The sequence below is a fragment of the Cydia strobilella genome, chromosome 19 (genome assembly GCF_947568885.1).
Source record: "Cydia strobilella chromosome 19, ilCydStro3.1, whole genome shotgun sequence".
Lineage (NCBI taxonomy): Eukaryota > Metazoa > Arthropoda > Insecta > Lepidoptera > Tortricidae > Cydia > Cydia strobilella.
This window is the reverse complement of record NC_086059.1, coordinates 4,597,037-4,619,042: the sequence shown is the minus strand read 5'-3', so window position 1 is coordinate 4,619,042 and position 22,006 is coordinate 4,597,037. Positions and strand designations below refer to the sequence as shown.

At 37.5% G+C, this 22,006-nt stretch overlaps 1 protein-coding gene across 1 annotated transcript in view; it reads left to right on the top strand.

Annotated features, from left to right (window-relative positions):
• Nucleotides 1-22,006, top strand: part of LOC134750287 (uncharacterized) — a 196,504-nt gene that overhangs the window by 37,648 nt on the left and 136,850 nt on the right. The window lies entirely within an intron of this gene.

Sequence of the window (22,006 nt, the reverse complement as noted above, 5' to 3'; positions counted from 1 at the left end):
CCATCAGGACGGGGTCCCTCAATGTGTCCTCCTTTATTTTACCTAGCATTTCGGGTGTCGCCTCCACATTATTATATAACATGTTAACGTGCACTACCACAGCCTTACACACATCACTATCGACGCCCGCCTCACTAGGCGCTCTCGACAATGTGTCCGCAATAAACATCTCCTTTCCGGGCTTGTAGCGGAGATCAATATTATAATGCTGCAATTTTAAAAGCATGCGCTGGAGGCGCGCCGGTGTTTCGTTAAGTGGTTTTTTCATGATAGCTTCCAGCGGCTTATGGTCACTTTCCACAGTAATCACACTATGACCATAAATGTATTGATGAAATCGAGTGCACCCGAAAACCACCGCGAGCAGCTCTTTTTCGATTTGCGCCCAGCGCGTCTCCGCGGGCGTGAGTGTGCGCGCCGCATAGGCGACGGGCCGCCCGCCCTGCATCAGACAAGCGCCCAGGCCACGCGAACTCGCATCTACTGATACACACACTGCTTCGTGCGGCGAATAGTATGCTAATACTGGGCTACTACTTATTTTTGACTTTAATTCTTTGAACGCGTTGTCATGAATATGGAGCCACTCAAATTGAACATTTTTTGCTAATAGACTACGCAACGGAGCAGATATCTCTGAATATTGAGGTATGAATCTCGAAAGATAATTAGTAACTCCCAGAAATCGCTCGAGGTCTTTCTTATCACTCGGCTTTGGCAAGTTAATTATTGCCTTCACCCGACTATTGTCTGGTTTCATACCAACCGCATTAAAACTGTGACCTAAAAAAATAATATCGGACACCTTGAATACACATTTATTTTGATTAAATTTGACCCCATTTAATAACGCCCGTCTCATCACCTCCTTAAGTCGACTATCGTGTTCCTGCTCAGTTTTTCCCCAGATTAAAATGTCATCACAGTAAACCTCTACCCCCTCCATTTTAAATATTTTTGACATTTCATTATGGAAGATTTCAGGTGCACAGTTAATTCCGAAGGGCATTCTAATGTACCTAAATCTACCTTCAGGTGTTGAAAACGTACAAAGCTTGGAACTTTCCTCATCTAAACGTAACATCCAGAAGCCATTTTTAGCATCACATTTAGAGAAAAACTTAGCCCCCGAGAGATTACTGGTTATCTCTTCCAGAGTAGGAAGTAAAAAATGACTTCGTTTTACTGCTTTGTTAAGATGTTTAGGATCTAAACATACACGAAGTTTGTTATCTGGTTTTTCTATTACCACTATATTTGAAACCCAATCTGTGGGACCGTCCTCCCTTACAATAACACCCAACTTGACCATATTATCGAGTTCTTCCTTTAAACGAGGACGCAGCTTCAGAGGTATTTTTCGCGAACAGGCAACCACCGGCGGTACAGTCTTATCTAATTCTATTTTACATACTGTTGGCAAACACCCTATGCCTTCAAATACCGATTCATCAATTTTCACTTCATTAATTTTTAAACTACTCTCAGTAGAATCGCTAGTTCGGACAATAAGATTCAAATTGACACATGCTTTTAATCCCAGCAAATTATTACAATTCACTCGCAATACATAAACTTTTTGTATTATTTTTCTATTATTACATACCAAGGACGCATTAAAATAACCTACTACCGGCAATCGTTGTTTGTCGATTTGTCTCAGTACAATGTTACTTTTTATTAAGTTTTCCGTATTAAAACCTGCATTTATATAAGAATTCAATGATATTACCGTGGCGGCCGCACCACTGTCCAATTTAAAATTTATATTCACACCATCCACACTAATCATTTCCGTCCACGACTCGGTACACTCGGCTTCATCGATATTAATATTGTACAAAATAAGCTCACCAAAGTCCTCGTTTACATCACCGTCCTCGTCACCGCCATCACCGCCGACCATCTCGCGGACTTGCGGCTGCGCAGGTCGCACACGACAACACTTCGCGAAATGTCCAACCCTATCACACCGATAACACGAAATCCCCGATGCCGGACACCGGTCACTCACGCTATGCCTTAAGTCACACTTGTCGCACACATTATTTGAGTAATATTGTCGTGGCGCTTGGCGTTGAGGCGCGCCCCGCGCCTGTCCCGTGCGGGCGCCGCCGCCGCGGCCGCCGCGCCACCGGCCCCGTGCCGCGGGCGCACCCGCCGCCCGCGCTCCGTCGCGCCACAAGCGCTCCACCGCGCCGCCGCCGCTCGTCGCATGCTGTACACTGCAGCCCGCCGCTTGCTGACCCGCTCGCTCTGCCGCTCGACACCAAGTTACCGCCTCCTCTAAACCTAACGACGTTTTTGCCAGTAGCTTTTCCCTCATTTGTACATCTTTTAAACCACGAATAAGTTGCGTTAATATTAGGCTATTTTTTAAACTGTCAAAACTGCAATTTTTGCTTTTTACTTTTAGCACCCCTAAAAACTTATCAAAAGTCATGTCTTTCTGATATGTCTCGAAAAACATATGTCTTTCGTAATTTATATTTTTCTGTGGATCAAAATAATCACTAAATTTTTAGCACAAAACGTCATAATTAGATTTTTCCGATTCGGCAACATCTAATTCCTCATAAATTTCTCGGCCGTATTTTCCTATAACATGCATAAATAGTGCACATTTCTCTGCATCCGGAACAGATGCCTTGTCTGAGGCAATCAAAAAATATTCGAACGACATTTTCCATTCTCGCCAATTGGTAGCCATATTGCCCTCTTGTTGCAAAGGCGCTGGCTGTTGAATAGCCGCGTACACACCGCTCGCACTCACAGTTTTCTCAACCATTGTAATACTATTATCCGTCCTTTAATATAACAAACAGTTTAAGCACTTTTATGCACCGAAATACACTTTAAAACCACACCTGACACCATGTAGTATGGGACGGGATCCAAATTAAACCATTGATGGCGTATGACTGGTTTATTAGATATCATGCATCTCCCCAAGTACCCACATTATGTTTATAAGCATACCCACTACAGGATGGGATCACCTGTATTATTAAGTCATTACAAAGATGCAAATGAGAATTATTATAATAAAGTTACTTAACAAGGTTTTATTGTAGTTTTCATTAATGGGTATCACAACATAGTAGTATTAAAGTTAAATCTAATCTATTAGTGCATAACGGATTTAGTTTCACTTTAGCACAAACGGGTGCAATTCGGTAAATAGCTCAAAGCGGTGCTGCTGCTAGTTACAATACATCGAATTTGGATTTGTAATGTATGATTCCAATTGGACTCTAAAATGCGTATGATTTATTTATTTGTTTATTTAACCAACTTACATTTACAGCAGGTTGCCAAACATGAAAGTTAGGCAAGTTATGGATTAAAACATTTATTTTGTTAGTTTTCACATTTTTTAAATCTCGCATTTAGGCGTCGGCATTTTCTTTGTATGTAATGTAGGTATGTAACACTTCTTTGACTTATCTTAAATTAGGTATATAATATACCTATACTCTCCATGTTCGTAAATAGTAATTGTAATAAATGATAAAGAAAATAGCTTCAATCGCGGTCCATTTGATATTCATAAGCCTTTATTTAATTATGAAACGAATCGGTTACGTCCGAAATTGAGATGGATTGGTTTAGCTAAAGGTTAGATGTACCTTTCAGCCCCGGAGGGCCTTATTGTGTGTCCTTATTGCTTGCCGGGCTCATGCGAGTTGAACGTTTACCAACCAGTGGAAATGAGAACTCCAGAGGGTCTACCGCCAACTCTGAAAGATCGTCTGCCTCTAATGGCTTTTGCATATTCAAGCGGTTGGCGATATAGTTCTTCCCTCTACACCTGCAATCTGTGGGCTCAGTATTCGCAACGGGCATATGGGGCTCTTAGGGTCCAGTACAACAATGCGTTTCGGGTGTTGATGGGGATGCCTCGTTTCTGTAGCGCATCGGGGATGTTCGCGGCGGCGCGCGTGGACTGTTTCTACACTACCATGCGTGCACGCGCGGCATCCCTGGTGCGCCGGGTGCGCGGCAGTCCCAACAGCATTCTGCGATTGATAGCGGACAGGGTTGACTGTCCCTACTTGTCACACTGCGAGGGATTGCATTCTCCCGTTAGTGTTATTTTGTTTTAAATTTAAGTCTAGCTGTACCTACCTACTAACCCCTTAGTCTTGTAAGTGTTACTAATAAAATGTGTCTTGGTTACATGAAATAAATGTATTGAATTGAATTGAATTGAAATAGTGACGCAGATAACGATTTTAGATATTTCGTTGTTGGCGATTGGCCCTCAGATGTGGGAGCTACGATTTATACGAATTTTAGGTATTATTATAACAGTTTTTACTTACTATGTAACTTTGTTGACATGAGTTTTGGATGTTAAGATTTAATTGAGTATTGTGAACGTGATCAAGTTGAAATGCAGATATAAATAAGTGACACTGAATCAGAAACATATAAAGTGTGGTTTCAACAACTACTGCGCCGGTAACAGCGCCGAAATATTCGGAAATCATATCAACGGATTTACGGATGTAGTGCATAATTGTTTTCCATCGTAAAAGAAACGACGCATCGTTATAAATACTGGGCATTTTCCGCAAAATGCATTGCACATAAAATGAACCAAAGATGATTTAGGACACCTTTAATCTAGAGACAATGAAAATAATTAGTCTGTATTCGGGGTCGAGTGTGACACAAAGCCGGGGCGCGTCGTTAGTCGCGCGGAAACGAGCTGGCGGCCACATTGTTGTGAAATAGGCCGCGAGTGCCAAGAGCGGCAGATTGGGCGGCTGGATCTGGGAGCCATTGAATTAAAAAAAAAATACTTCTAAAGGTCGAATCATGACTGTTACATGAGGAATATTCGGATTATTACAATGCAATATTGACGACTATTAGTCAGGCCTAGTGAGTATTGACCATGCCTACGAAGCCGATGGACTTGGGTTAGAATCCCGTAAGGGCATTTTTTTGTGTCATGGACAAAGATATTAATTGTTCCAGAGTCATGAGTGTTTTCTATGTATTTAAATATGTATATACCGTCGCCTAGTATCCATGGCTTTGCTTAGTTTAGGGCTGTGTAAGATGTTCCCTTATATTTATTATTTATTTATTATTTAATATCTGTTTCATATTATGTACACTCTTAATAACCTCGGTGCGGATCATACCGGTCCAACAGAGCTTATCGGCTCAGCGCAATAAGTCAAGAACGCTGTATCCCATAGTAAAAAAAATAACATTATAATATAAGGTATCTTACATATAAATTACCTCCTGTTGGTCATCCTAATAATCGTTGGGCGGATAGAATGGAGGCAGATCTCCGTGAGCTCGGCGTCGACGAAAGCTGGTGTGATACCGCTCTTAGGGCCTACCGCGAACCACGTTCGACGCGTTGCCTCCCTGTCACACATACATACGAATTTACAAGTGCGACAGAGAGGCAACACGTCGAACGTGATTCGCTGGACCGAGCAAAGTGACATGCTCTTGTGTTGGAGGCCAAGACTCATTTTGGGTCATCGCGCCAGCCAAGTAAGTAAGTAAGTACATATAAATTTTATATTTTAAGTATACTTAACTAAAATATGTCTGCATAAAGCTTCTCTCTGATGTAAATACCTATATATTTTTGAGTAGGTAGGGTTGCTTTGTGAACCATACACGTCACGTCCTCATTCAGGGCTGATTGCACCAAACCGGTTGCACTTGTTTAAAATTTGCTCGCATGAAAAGTTGATATTTCTCTATGGGTTGATATCAGCTGTCACGATAATGAGCATTGGCTCAATCATTGGAGCATTGGATCAATTTGTTTATGACGTTCGCGTTGCAACCTACACCCAAGTGCAGCGGTATACCTGACGAGTGGCAAAATACATAGTTTATCTTTCTCAAATATCTTACTTACATCACTGGCTCATTGACTCAAAAAGGATCTTGGCCTCTGACACAAGAGAGCGCCACTCTGCCCTATTCTGCGCCACTTCACGCCAGTTGGGTATTCCGAGGGCGGACAGGTCTTTTAGGGATTCGTCACTCCAGCGGTATCTGGGATGTCCAGACGGACGTTTTCCGCCCGGGTGCCTCACATACGCTCTTCTCACAGCACGATCCTCACCCATCCTCTATAGGTGACCAAGCCAGCGGAGTCGTCTGGCTTTGATCTCGCCACCGCACCGCAACCAGCTCCTCTAGCTCCCTATACTTCCTTCGCTTCCAAGTTCCATCTTCAAATCGTAAATATCTACTACCTTTAAACTAGAAACAAAGACTACATTATATTTATCTGAAAACTAGCTTACAAACAAGACAAAATTAAATAAAATAGAACCCCAAAGTAATTGTAAAGATCCTGCGCTACCATTTTTCTACAAAATTAAAAGCAATAAATTGCTCAAGCCCTTAACCGACCCATGGTTTAATGAACTAGGTATTAAAATTCAGTACAGTCTGTTCAATATTCATTCGGCGGAATTAATATACGTAGAAAAACGAGGGAAGCTGTGGTAATTGCAATTAAGTATAGCTTTGTTACTGGAGTAATGCTTGTATTATGATATATTTTTGCTGAATTTGGATCGCTATTGGTTGATTTAGTTTAGAATATCATCATAGTAAAAGAGAATATTACTTATAGATATATAGTAATAATTTGCCTATATTTTTTATTTAATTATTTTATTATACATATAGAGAGGAGTTTCGTTTTTTATTGTTTCCTGCTCAAAATTGTGTTTCCCCTGAGCGGGTGCAACTAGTAAGTATTTTTGGTATTTAGGTATTGCTCCTAGAAAACAGTCTGCATTTTGCTACTGTTGTATCAATTGAAATGATTTTAATCCTTTTTCCGGCATAGTACGATTTATCGACCACATAGGCGCCAATAGAATTTCAACTTTAGTATTTCGATCAAATTAGATTGCAGCTGCCAGGAAGAGGGTTAAATAATTAATACGAGTAAGCGTTAAACTTGAGTAAACACACAAAATACAAGTGTCCCGGAACATTAATATATTTTTACATTTTTTGTTCTAATTATTTCCGTCACACCTACTTCGTTACATAAAACGGTACTGGAAAGTGAAAAACATGGGGCACGGTTTTTCCAATTAGGTCAGAAAGAGTTTGTGATACTTTTATGATGTTCTACGCATAAAAATAACGCATTTTTAGAATGTTGAAAAAATTGAGGGTGCGGGATTTTCAGGAAAACCAAATTACGTAGGTACGACGTATTTTTACCCTGATCTTAATTCCAATTAAAAGTTACAGGTGACAGAGTGGACAGCGAAACGAGCTGTTTTTGAATGACCATGGGAGGCTGATTCTGACTTAATAATTTGTTAAGTTTTTGACCTTGTTATGATACAACCTTTACAATCCCTTTCACTGATTGGTGTAATGTGCGCCGTGAGTCGTGACGTCGCGCGTCGTTTCGTAAACGGCATCTCGCTCGCACTTGAGGCCTATTCAAACTTACATTTTGACATCAAACTTACTTATATTTAGCAGGCAGGTCGATTCTAACGCTGCGTCAAACGTACGCGAACAACTCGCGAACGCGAAGCGAAGCGGCGCGGCGGGCCTACGGTGTTCGCGATCGCAACGATATCGCCCACGTAGGACACTTCTATAGGTATCAAAGGATTGATTCACCCCGCGCCGCATCGCTTCGCTTCGCGTTTCCGTATTGTTCGCCTACGTTACGCTGCGTTAAAGGCAAAATGTCAAGTTTAAAGCAAGTTGAAGAGTACGAGTATTTATGTTGTCGGACTTAGCTAATCTCGGCGCCGCAGGCGTCCACGTCTCGTGAAGCCGAGTCCACACTGCAGCTTATTAAACTTTACTGTAAATAAAGTGGACGTGAACTGGGATTTAACAATACACACCGACTAGACGCAAATGTAGTTTCCTTTGTTACGATATTGAACTGGTGAAAAAATTATTACCCCCTATTGATCAAAACTATGATGTTACTTTTTACGTTGCCATTGCTTTCGATTATGGATAGACGAAATGTAGAGAAGCAAGCTAATTTTATGTAATTTTATAATATATTTGAAAATTTGCCAATAAAACGCTCTTGCTAGCCAGGTAAAAATGCCCGAAATCGTTAGAACCTGTAAACAATGTTATACGTTCTACTTTATCATCATCAGCAGCCCTTTACGGCGGGTAAGACCCTGTTTATATGAAAGCTTATTAAATTGTCTGAGTGCTAGGCTGCCCCATAGCAGAACAAGGTAAATTGTTTTTTCCGAAATTTCAGGAGAGCCAAAAGGTTTTTGTTAAAATTTACCTCAAAAATATCAAATAGGTAAAGTGATATTGGTTAAATTCCAAAAAAATCTTAACGAATAAACAAATGTAAAACAGTCAATATTCTCAAAGTACCTACCTAACTCTGAGAATATTGACTGTTTTGTGGCAGCTCTTATGAATCTATCTATATACATGTATATGTACTATTTCACATACGTACAAGTATGTGCTATATGAAAAATGAAATGAAAATGAAAAAAGTTTATTGTATAAATTTAAATATACAGTAAATCACGACCCTGTGTCCTGTGTATATGTATATATGTACATTATTTTATAATAGTGATAGATATGATTAAAACAGAAAATATAGCAAAACGAGCTTCTAATATTCATATTAAGACCTGTAAATACACCCAAACTTTCTTTCCATTTTATTTTAGACTATCCGAAAATTGGGTTTTAGGATACTTAATCCCATTGTGGTTTATGCATTTAACTTTATTTTGAAATCTTAAGTACATTCCATTATAATGCACATACTGTGTTGGTAAATATTTTCTAACGAAAATGAAGGAAAGTAGCGATTTACTTTGTTTTTCAGGATAAATACTTTAATATAGGTAGTTACAGTATTTTTTCTTTTTTTCGTAATCGCCATAAAAAAATATTTTGAATTCTGTCGTCATCTCAGTTTTGTAAAAAAAATATTTACTTTGTTCTGCTATGGGGCAGCCGGGGTCCCGGGAAAGGTGAAAAAGGCCCTGAAAGGTTTGACCCGAACGGTCCAGTGTAAATATTTATGTTGTCATTTGGAACCTGTTAAGGAGCCGTCTATTTTTGTTTTGATTTGAGAAATTGCGAATGAGACTTGATATTTTGTTAAGTAAACATTTATTGTTCTTATAATTTAAACCCATTTAAAATGTGTTAATAATTTATTTACAATGTAGGTCACACACACATAACATGATTCAAATATGTGTACGTTCGAATTGACCTGTAGGTATTTCTTTAGCTCGACCCGTAGACAAAACGTCTTAACTAATCATAATAACCATTTAATCAATATAAAAGTAGAAATAGCTCACTTAGGGCCACTTGCACCATCCCACTAACCCGGCCTTTAATTTTTATTATCGTTAATTCACCATGATTAAAATGGCATAAAAGAACGAAATAATTTACGACACGTACAAGAATAACACGGAAAAGTTAATCTATTATTACAAAAGTTAAAATTAACTCGGAAAGGGAAACTAAAGTAACTTTCCGTAACTCCATAAACAAGCTTGCTCACTCCATCTAGCAGCAGATGGCTTACAACCGCAGGACCTATTAGTTCGAGAAACAAAACATGGATGGCGCTGTCTACACCGTGAGAAAGTTATAATGGTCTTTGTTTTCGGACTTGCTAATAGTTTGATTGAGTTGGGGAACGTTAAATATTAGTATGGTAATCAATTTGAAAAGAGGTTGCTTGAGGTTTTTGGTGGAATTTTAATTGTACATTTGTTTTTACTGGACATGAAAGCGGCTGACAAAAAAATTAAAAAGTGAGTAGGTACTTCTTAGGTTCTTCTATCAATTCTTTACATTGAGCGAAAACAATATTGAAAAAAAAAAAAACCGGCTAAGTGCGAGTCGGACTCGCGTTCCAAGGGTTCCGTATATTACACAATTTAAACAATGTATTTTGTATGTGAAACGTGAGTGAAATGTCTTTAAAAAACCCGTAGGGGTCGGGTCAAAAACTAAGTAATTAAGTCCGACTCACGCTTGACTGCGATTTCTAATAGGTTTTCCTGTAATCTATAGGTAAATATCTTTTGTTTTTTTTTTTTAATTTTAGGCCCAGTAGTTTCGGAGATAAAGGGGGAATGGTCATTTTTTGCCTATTTTCTTGAATAACTTCTAAATTATTTATCCTAAAATTATAAAAAAAATGTATTTTGAGATTCTCACAACGAGCTCTTTCATTTGACATATAACACGATATAGTCTAAAAAACTTTATTTTTGAATTTTTTCATTTACCCCTAAAAGTGGCCCCCATGTTTAAAATTCATTGGTTTTCGTTACATGTTCGTCTTTGGGTCACAAACTTACATATGTATACCAAATTTCAATTGGTCCAGCAGTTTCGGAGAAAATAGGCTGTGACAGACGGACAGACAGATAGACAGACAGACGGACAGACAGACAGACAGACGCACGAGTGATCCTATAAGGGTTCCGTTTTTTCCTTTTGAGGTACGGAACCCTAAAAATGCCAAATTTTATTAGCCCTCCATTTTGCAATATATTTTAGGAACATGCCTGGTTGGTGTATTCCGGTACAACCCGACAAAGGAATCAAATATAGAGGTTCTTAAAATATTCTAATACCTATCAGAAACCCTGACTTTGTTTTTCCAAAACATCAAAACAACAGGATGCACTTAAGAATCACAGAATGGGTAAAACGAATATCTTCTGTTAGACTCCATCGTCATGAATGCACAAAAAAATGTTGCTTGCTTACAGTAAGTGGCACCCTTAATTACTTTTTAACAAGACTGTATATTTTTGTACGTACGATACGTGTACTCGAAAAACCTCAAAACCATCTCAATTCCACTCGGCTGATCAATACCAGATATAGAATTTGGGAATAAAACTTCTATCTCCGGTGGAATATTCACCGTTTTACTGCTGGTGGAAGTTTATTTTGCGTTCGGAGATTCAGTTCGGTTGATGAAACTGTTCGCATTTTAAAACTAGGGGTTTTGTACCAAGTAGAATTCTTTTGCCATGATAAAGTAGGGAGAATCGAAGACAAGGTTAATAACGATATAGTAACAAAAATAACAAGACACAACTCTGTAGGTATATTAAGATACAGAAAGAAAACAGCAACAGAAGTAGAGGTAAACAACAGGCGGTCTTATAGCTAAATAAAAAGCGATCTCTTCCAGACAACCTTTCATTTCATATTAGACGATTCTACTTGTCGGTGTCTACACAGGTAGGTGTTTTATCTGCATATAATTTCTACCTAATACCTACTTGTATGCTTAAAATTACCCAGTTTAAAAATATCCTCGGCATCTAAAAGGTAAGGTTAAGCTGCGCTTGTTACTCTAATAAATAACTTCCAAATTGCTTCAGCACGTCCTTAACACTACGCTTGGAAGTTTGTCGCATTCATCAACCACCATAAATTAATTATACATTGTTAAAACCTCAAAGTTAATGTAAACACGTATACCTAGGGTGATTAATTGCATAGTGTGGCGGCTTTTGCAACTATTCGATGGAAAATAGACTTTATATTGCGGTCGCAAAGTTTTAATTAGTTTAAATAGTTTGTTTAATAAGTGGGGCCTTTTAGCTTATGAGATCTGGTGATGTAATTTTGTATGAGCTTGTTAAAACGACATGATCGTTGTTGTGATAGGTACCATAAATGGTAATTAACGGTTATTAATTATTTAAGTGAATTTCTGTTAAATAATATTAAGTTGTAGGTACTTAGGTACTATTATCATCATCGCCATCGTATACAATGGGCTTGTACAATGGGCTGTGCTCTGAAGAATTGTTTGACATGATGCCAACGGCCGCTTTCTATCACCGCACCGCTCGCCATCGGCAGGGTGTTCATCCTCACACCCTAGCACCTAAATGGTCGCGTACTGTGCGGTTTAAGAGGAATTTCCTCCCGCGTACGCTTCGGCTGTGGAATGAGCTCCCTGCCGAGGTTTTCCCGAGGGGCTACAGTATGGGGTTCTTCAAAAAAGGAGTGTACAGGTTTTTAAAGGGTCGGCAACGCGCGTGTAATATCTCCGGTGTTGCAGGCGTTCATAGGCTACGGTAACTGCTTACCATCAGGCGGGCCGTATGCTTGATTGCCACCGACGTGGTATAAAAAAAATAAATAAAAAAAAAATGACCCATTGATTGCTCTTACGAGACGGTTTGAGCCAGCTATGGTTGCCATCGCCACGCTAGGTGAATAGGTACATAAATATGAGTAGAAAATTACACACAGTCTAAGATATCTTTCGAGGTGTGTGCAAGGTTTCCCGTGATATGTTATGTGTATAATTAAAATATAAGCAATTCTTACATAAGTTCCGAGAACCTCATTTTGGTACGAGTCAGGATTGGAACCATTACCTCTCCTATCCACTCTGCACATATCTTTGGATTCAAATGTCTTTCAGCAATTATTAAAACTCGAATGTGATTAAAAAGACATCTATATCCAGGGAATTGGTACCTATTTTAGTATTTAAATTACGCGGTGCGTTAGCGCTAAATAGGTATATAAAGTAAATCTAACACGTGTTTCTCGTCTCGGACGATATTGGCGGTCTGCTGAGTTTCAATTTCCTCCATTTCCGTCAATATCAGATAGTGGCCACTGCCCAATTCCTATAGAGACCGTGCGCGTTTGAGGGTCTGCCATATGTTGTGGTCTGAATCGGAAATATAAACATGTACATTGCCAAAGCAAATGCTACCATCTACCGTTCACGTACGTTATATTGTGCATAGTAGGTTCTGCCATCTTGTGGGCTACAACCGAAGTATCCGAACAATAAACTTCACATTTACGCCTCGTGCCAAAAATTTGACGGCTCCTATGCTGCCTCTTAGTTCATGCACGCTCCCTATATTAGTTTAGGACTAATTTAGAACGTAAGGTAATAAATGCAAAAAGTTAGATTTCGACTTTATGCTAACGGCGTAAATTGGTTAAATATAATACTTTTGTGTGCTTAAAAGTGCTTCAATTTAAGTCAGCAGAAAGGTAATGCGAATTTGAATCTTGCTATATTGATATAGGGTTTTGTTATAGCACAAAATTTGTTATTTGTGGATTTTAAGAGGTGAGGACGAAGATAAAAGTTGGCGTTACAGTATGAGTTACGTAAGTACCTTGTTCTTCGTTCACTCAATTTTTAGTCAAGCAAAAATATCTTACAGACGATATAACCTGATTATTTGAAAGCTTAATTAAAAATACTAACACTTCATTAATATTGCACTGCTGTTTAGACAGTCATGTAAAAAAAATTTGAGGTGATTCTAATAATCTACATGTCACATTTATAAAACAACCACTCATATTTAAAACACGTGTATATTTTTGACCTTTGGAATTGCAAAAGACAATAATTAAATTTGTCAATTACTATTTACAAGTAGGTAGCTATTACTGTCAGTTTATTGCAGGGTTTTATTTCACTGACTGACTTCAACTGACTACTAGCACCATTTATACTAAGTATGCGCTATGCGTCGCATTTTTAATTACTTACCTAGAACCTATCTTCTCGCAGTCATTTACTCTAGTCGCTAGCAGTAGATGTACCTACCTATCTATGTCTGCAGCGATGAAATTTCCACGAGTCCAATCAAGAATATTCGTTAGGTACACGGTACTCTCAACGCGCTCAAATATTTAACGTACCTAATAATCCTAATACACCTAATATTTTTGTTTACAAACAGTTCCCTGATTTGAATGGATGAATTATGCATGAAAGGGGCAGCGGGCCGCAGTAAAACTACGTAATAATCGCGCATAATTCGAGAACTTGAGAACCTTGAAGGGATCATATTTTGTGTGCCTACAGAGCTTTGTATTTACTAGGAAAATAGATGTTGTAGATATATTTTCCAGCAGTAGAACCCCTTCCAAGATTTTTTATTTGGAGAAAGAACATAATAAGTTATTGGTGTGATATCCATGTGTTTTGTTGAACCTTCTGTACCTACTACTATTATTTATGCTGCGGGAACACAGCATAAATAATAGTACTAAGTACGGCACAACTCTACTAGACTATCTACAGTCTACATGATCCCGATATATTTTTACTTTTCCGCTATTATTAGCGTTGTCTGAAGTAAGTAGCCTAGCGACAAAGTGTGTAAGTACTATATTTTATATTTTGACAATAATAGTGGCACTCTGAACAATGCCGGGATTCTGAGAAAATTGAGATAAGGTATTACCTAAATTAGTGTCCATTGAACCCTGACGGTTGTGATCAGTTAATTATGTCATACATAATGAACTGCGGCTGTGAGATCTAATCTGCCATCTCCGTTGTCCTCTAGGTTATATCCTAGTTTATCGCTTTAGATGCTAAGCAAAGCTACATATACCTAGTAATTATTGAAATATAACAATTTGTCCTTGGTAATAATATTCAAATAATAAAAAAAAAAATGTTATGCTCGCTTATGGATTACCTGTAATTTATGTTATTAATTACTAAAACTTTGTTTGTTTCTCGCTTTAAGTGATTTATAATCTTAGAGAAATAAATATATTTGAACTGAAATATGATTAAACTATCAGTTTCCTGATTTTCGTCTATATTTGAATAAGTACCCATTTTTGTTGAAAAAGTTTTCATATAAATATGTATGTAGCTATGTTTGATCGCGCAATCGTTAGGCACCGTCTTCAATTTTTGAAATTATCTTTAAGGTTAACTGTAAAAAAAAACATCTTGGCAATCTTGACATTCAGCCCAAGCCGTGTTACGTTCAGTTTCGTTTCTACCTGGTCACACAGACTACAAAAAATATAATTTTCTTCGAAAAAAAATTCTATTTTGACCACAAAGGTTAAACAAAACTTTTAAAACCGAAACTTTTACCGAGGCTAACAATAGCTCTTCCAATTACTTGAACAATTATATCTTTACGACTCCTCGTATAAAATATTACACACATCAAATAAAACATCGTACAATTAATTACATTTCTCGTACCGCAAACTTCCCTTTTACTGACTGCCGTATTTTCATTTAGGTCCTATGACAATAATGTTTACGATTATTACTGTTTTATTTAATTACTTGTATTACATACGCTATATTAAATTAATATATGCCCGTAACTCGGAAATTATATGGAATTATATCACATACTGTTATACTTGTATAAGGTTAATGTACCTTGTATTAATTAATTATTTCCGTGTCTACAAGCTTTTAAGATAATTGCCAGTGCAAATAAGTAGGAGGTAGAGGAGGTAATAACTCACTGAGCAATGCAAATGAGATAGTAGGGAGATGTTAGTAAACTATAATTATTATCTCAAGTGTCTGATTTTACCTTCCTATTATGCAGATAGATCACTGTGTAATCAGTACTTTATGAGTATAAACAGATCAATTCGAACGTACACTGCTATCAGAATGATATCTAAATGATAATCATAATCATAAATCATTTATTTCGTGATAAACTTATGTCATTCAGATATCGTGCATTTCGCTCGTACTTGTCGTCCGTGCATGTGTTGGTGCGAGCACGACGCCCGATAACTAAATGACATCATTCAAATATCATTCTGATATCAGTGTGTAGTGTGTGCATCGTGTAAGTGTACTTGCTTAGAATATAACGTTCGAATTGGCCTCAAAGTTTGGACTAAATGCCTAGCCGGTTAACCGGGTAATAACCGGTTATTAACCGAAATTTCATACTATTAAAAACCGGTGGATTCCTTAGTTCTCATCTGAAGATTGATTGACAGCATAACTTCAATTGTTCTGGATATCATTTGTTTTTGATAGCGCAATCTATGACGCCTTGGCGGAACTGCGTCGAACGCCACTCAGGTGTTTGCTCTATAAGGCGGCTCTTTTAAAGGCGATAGATGGAACAATTCAGCCGTTCTCCGACATATACTCGTATGTATCAGAGATTTGGCTCACGCATCTGAATTAAAAAGATCCTTGTCTCCCCCAACATACAACAGAACTTCGTAACTTCTTATTGAATGATAACAACAACAAAGTACAACTGATGAACAACCCGCTTGTAATAAGAACCAAGATATACAAAACTTCGACCGCTTTGCTTACCGTAAAATCCGTAAATATTAACTTTTGCTGGTATTTTGCTGTAACTAAAAATATATATTTGTTTTTCATGCTTTTACTTAACCTAGAGTTCGTTTGTGATTGAATTGTCTCGTTTTAAAATTTGCAAACTTCTTCAACCACTTTATGTTGCTAATTAGGAGAAAAATGAGTAACAGGGTTAAAACAGCTAGTAGTAGTTGCAGTAGTAAACACTTCATTGCACAAAACAAGTACTTAACACAGAGAGAATACAGCCGTAGTAAAGAAGAGAGAATTGAGAAAGAATTGAATTGATTCGTTGCAGAGAGAGAAATGGTTGTAAAAGCCTCGAGCAATATTAATTCTACGTCAATAAATATCGCAAAGGGAGAGTACGGACTGGAGGTTATCTCCAAAGTCAAATACTTTTTAACATCCCCAATATTAGTATAAGGAAAACCAATAAAGCCGAGCGAGTCAACGCGGAATAATAAACAGATGATCATAGCTTTCTATGGACAGTACTGCGACTTGCGCTTACTTGGCTATCTGTAACATCATCATCTGATGATGATGATCTGATGATACAAATAGCCTAAAACTTTCCCATCTTACTACCTATACGGAACCATTCGTTTGAACATATAACTTTTTTTGTTTGAATTCTTAGCCGATTTAAGTTCAGTTGCTTCGAGAGCTACAAAGCCGGTAAGAATCCTGTGTGACCCGCAATCTTCCGACCTGTAACAAAATAACCGCCGCTTTCGAGTACACTTGAAGCCGCGATCAACCATGTAGGATTCTTACCGGCTCTGTAGCTCTCGAAGCAACTGAACTGAAATCAGCTAAGCATTCGAACAAAAAAATATATGTTCAGACAAATGGCTCCGTATAGGTATTAGTAAGATGGGAAAGCTGTTGAAAGTTGAGTTGTGTTGTAATCATTCCGTTCTTACATCTACTTATACCTATATTAACTATGCTAACAACATGCAAATTATGTCATAAACCAATTAGTGAAAATTTCAACTGTCTAGCTATCACTGTTCATGAGATACAGCCTGGAGACAGACGGACGGACGGACGGACAGCGGAGTCTTAATAGGGTCCCGTTTTTACCCTTTGGGTACGGAACCCTAAAAACTATGACTTGGTGTTTGGAATGTTCGGGTTGGAATCTATGTTACTTGCGATGTTTAATTTTACGAAAGACTTTTGAACTGGTGGCGCTATGTTGATTTATATAAAAGGTGATTTTAGTAATAGCAGTCAATGAGTCATAATACTATGATAATATTTACCGTGACTAGACAGAAACCCTATAATAATAAAGTGCCTAATTTGCCGTGAAAATTGAATAAATTCCTTTTTTTAAGGTATGACGGCGTTTCTAAAAAGTTTTAATCTTCGCCAGAATAAAGTGCTTCGTGGATGAATAGGATTGTTTCTTGCTTGAAATACCTACTTAATTTAATATTTTCTGCCTGTAACTTAGTCTGCGCGGAATGATGATTTTCGTGAAAAACACTATCACTTTCCTTTCCCGTCTCAAACTATATATCCATAAGATAAGATAATATAGTTTATTATTCAAGTAGGCATATTATAATGCGCTTATAAACGTCAAATAAAACTCAAAGAAGAAGGGTGAGTGAGCGGGGGTGGGGGGCAAAGATTTGCATGTAAAAATGCACAAGTAAGTTAGCACTTATTGACTAGCACATTATTATTTCGCGGATTAGCAAAGTAATATTTTGGTTTAGCACAACTCCATCAAGATAGAGCCAAACCGAAATAGAACTGCATAAATGAGAACTACTTTACAGTTCTGAATCCCTTAGGCATACCCTATCGCATAAATAAATGATGAAGCCTTCAAAAGGATCAGAGCATCAATTTTTCTTACTCTCAACTGAATATGCTAAAGAGTAGTTAGGTAAAACTAGAAATAATACATACATGGTGTTGATAAAATACTGGGCTTTTTTTTTTACAGCTTTTTTGAGTGATTTGTCAGTTTGTGGTCGATATCCATACAGAAAATGTACCATGGTGTCATTAGCTATGACTGGCTATCAAGCTTCATATAAAATAATACACCATCGTCGAGAGCGCCACCTTAGGTACGTTTAGTTTTTGCCCGACTTCCCAATTAACTTCAACGCAACGGGCGCGCTCGGCTCGGATAACTTCAAACTGTCAATCCAGCGAGCGAGAATAAGAATCTTACTCTCGTTACTCGTTGCTAAATATTTCAATACCTACAAAGAAAACGAGTAAATTTTTCATACAAAACTTCTACTCGCTTATTTTCTTTGTATTACAACTTTTAGCAAAAAGAAACTAGTACTCGTCATAGATATACCGGGTGGGGCTTGTAACACGTACAAATAATTAAAACATAGATTGTACAGTCAGCTGCAGAGAAAAGGTACCCCTCGTCCATACAAATTTACAGAACTTTGTATGCAGGGTGCCTTTTCTCTGCAGCTGACTGTACTCCTCAAACGATTACACTTTTGTTTGGAATTGAGCAATGATAAAATAGATACCGTATTATTGGTACTATCGTATTATCTTGATACGTAACTTATTATTTTCTCTAAACATTTTTCAATGTCTAGAAAATTACAACGCTCTTATGTAACCCATGTCAACTTTTATAGCTTAAGGCTGAAAGAAATCTAGGAGCAAAGCTGAGGTCAGGGTATTTATTATCTTCGGGACTGACTTTTGGCAGACCTTTTAAAATACCACGTGCAATTGTCATTCTGGTGAGGTTTTTATGGACCGTAAAAACAATGATTTATGAACAAGAATAATGACCACAAATATTTCTACACGTATAATATACACGTAGGTATTATACGTACATACCTTCGTGTACCTAAGAGCACAGAGTAAATGCTTAATGCAATGCCATAAAAAAGCAGTAACAGGTACCTACAAATACAGTTACCCGCAAATCTTTGTTTTTTATTAAGCTTTGCTATAATGTACACAATGAAACCCGGCCACACATTATGTGGTAAATATTTTAAATGAATGTACATTTCATATAAAAACATGTTTCGGTGCTTGGAGTAGAAAGTTTTCCTGGCGACCTCAAGTAGAAAGAGAGTTTCAAAAAGTATGTTTTTGGTAAAATGACATTCTACTGAGCATAAAACAGCCTATGAAAATAAAAATACAATTGTGGCATTGTACTACGAAGCGAGTGAAAATGTTCAAAATGCTGGACAAAAAATTTAAGGTATGATAGAATATATTCGGCGAAAACTTACCGAAGCCCATGCATTGTAATATGATTATTTTTTATTATAAATTCCAATAGTTACAGATTATAATAAAAGGATTGCTTGAATATGTGCATTCGGTAAAAATATAATTATATGTACCAGATCATTCACGGCCGGGTTTCATCGTGTAAAGACTTTAAGTATTATACCTACTACACACAAATCATGTATTCTATTCGTGTCAAAACCAATCACGCATTAATACAACATAGTACAACTTGAATATTTTATTTAAGCCTACATTTAAGCAATATTTTCTACCAATACAGGTACGTAATGGGGAGAAATTGGTTGAACGTTTATTTTATAGCATAAATTGGCTGTTACGTGTAATCTTCAATTTATAATCAGTAGGTAAAGGTTCCCAAAGCCCCGATATATGTACATATGGTTATGAGGGTCTATCTACATGCCATTTATAAATGAATGAAAAACTCACAGGTAGTATTATTTAAAGTGTGTAAAAATCAAGACATTCTTTGGGCATATAATGCGATCGCCACAGCCTCGAACGCGACATCATACTGGGGCAAGTTGAAGGCAAGCGCGCTAGAGGAAGAGCCCCTTTAAGATGGTCGGATTCCATTAGAAAAGCATGTGGTTCCTTTATCGCGTTAAATGGAGGGATATAGTTGTTGGTCACGATCCTCAGTCATGAGGGAACGACGAAGAAGAAGAAGAAGAAAAATCAAGAGTACTATAAATCCTGTTACAATCATTAACTCAACTATCCTTACGATATGTCTTAACCTCAGTATGGTCGGACAATAAATCTTTTATACGTCACAATAGTGTCGATTTATATCTTTATGCTCCACAGTGCATTGGTTGCAGCCAGCAGTAAGTCACATACATGGTATTTAAATGTTCATGGATCAGTTACACTGAACCTTATAGAATGTGTAATACCGCATCGTAAAACCTACTTCGAAAATACATATACATATTCAATTTTAAACCCTTGTGATTGTGCAGTGAGAGCAGAGTATATCAGACTACAGGAGGCCTAGCCAAGGTGACAATCGCTATCGCTTCGCCATCGAATCGCTTTGTGCCTCTCTATCACTCTTCCATATTAGTGTGACAGTGACAGTTGCGTTTCGTTCGCTACGGAGCGTTAGCGATTGGCATGTTGTCTACGGGGCCAGGCTAGATAACAAGGTTTTTATTAATGGTATCAATCGATCAGGTTTGTTTTAAGGATCTAATATATGGGACCCACTGTATTAAAGTAATACCATTTTAATGCAACGGGTCCAAGGTCAAGTCAGAAATGCTTACAATAAAGAGTATTGTTATGTTACGTTTATTAGTAATTATTAATCACTTTAATATTTAAGTCCCTCTGGCTTGGGAGGTCAGGTTAGAAACCATTTACATACTAAACAACTGTACTGTGTAGTTTGTTTGTAGGTACATTTAACAAATTGGTCCTATTTATTTTCTAAACCAGAGGAGTACGACTCCTTGACATTTGTAAGTGCATGGTAATATAATGGCTGAATAGGATAGTACAATGGAAGAAGGGTAAAATGGGTAAAACCATTGTGTAACCCTACTGTATTTCTTCGTCTATGGGTAGACACCCGCTGCGCGTAACGACTTGTACTTAGTGGCCACGCTGCGCGCGATATAAAACACATGTCCAACTACGTGTATTGCTGGTAATTGGTCGGATTGTGTAGGGGCAGGGGCAGACGTATCCTATGGTGCTTGCAACTGCTACTCTTTAAAACAGAAATAAATACTTTTTTATGCGTGATAGGTACTACATAACACAACAGAAAAGTATGACAAAAAGACAATACGTTAGAAAATTTATATATATGTATATTATGTACCTGTAGGTGCATTTTGTGCGTTCCGTGTCCGATTTTAAACTAAACTAAATGAATGGAGTTATACTAAAATCAATGAACTAAACTATATATTTATATTATTTATTCGGAGATTTATACATTGATCTAACTTTCGAATTTATTTAGTTGCGTAGAACCACTGTATATATCTTGTATGTAAATAAAGCACCTTTTATTTTAGTTGATTCATATTAATTTGCCAAGTGAAAATAGTCTTAATTTATTCTCCCAAAGTACTTAAGCCATTTAACGTTGCCTTTTCTCAGTGCTGTTAGTGACTACTATTCAACCTTAGTTAAGAAACTTTGTAAGCCAGTATACGACTCCTATACAACTTGCGCAATGCTATTAGCAAATTCGTCAACTATAATATATATAGGTACTTTAAAGCAGAATGGGAAGTTCTTTGAGATCCAGTTAATTTTAGTTTCCGTTCAATGTAATGTTCACGAAGTTTTACTTTGTCACAACAAATTCAGAAGTAGTTTATAAGTACCTTTAGCTATTAAGTAGTAGGTACAGTTATTTGAAATCGATTGACATGCAATGCTGCTGCCCTTATCTAAATGCGATAGCATTGCAGACCTATAGTAAAAATGTCTAACAATAATTGTGTGATGCTTCTTCTCGCATGGTTACTATAAACTATTACCAACACAACAATAGAGGTACTTGCAGGTACTCTGACCTAACCAGTCCTTTACGATGCGTCCTCTTTGACGGCCTCACTCAACCCAAGT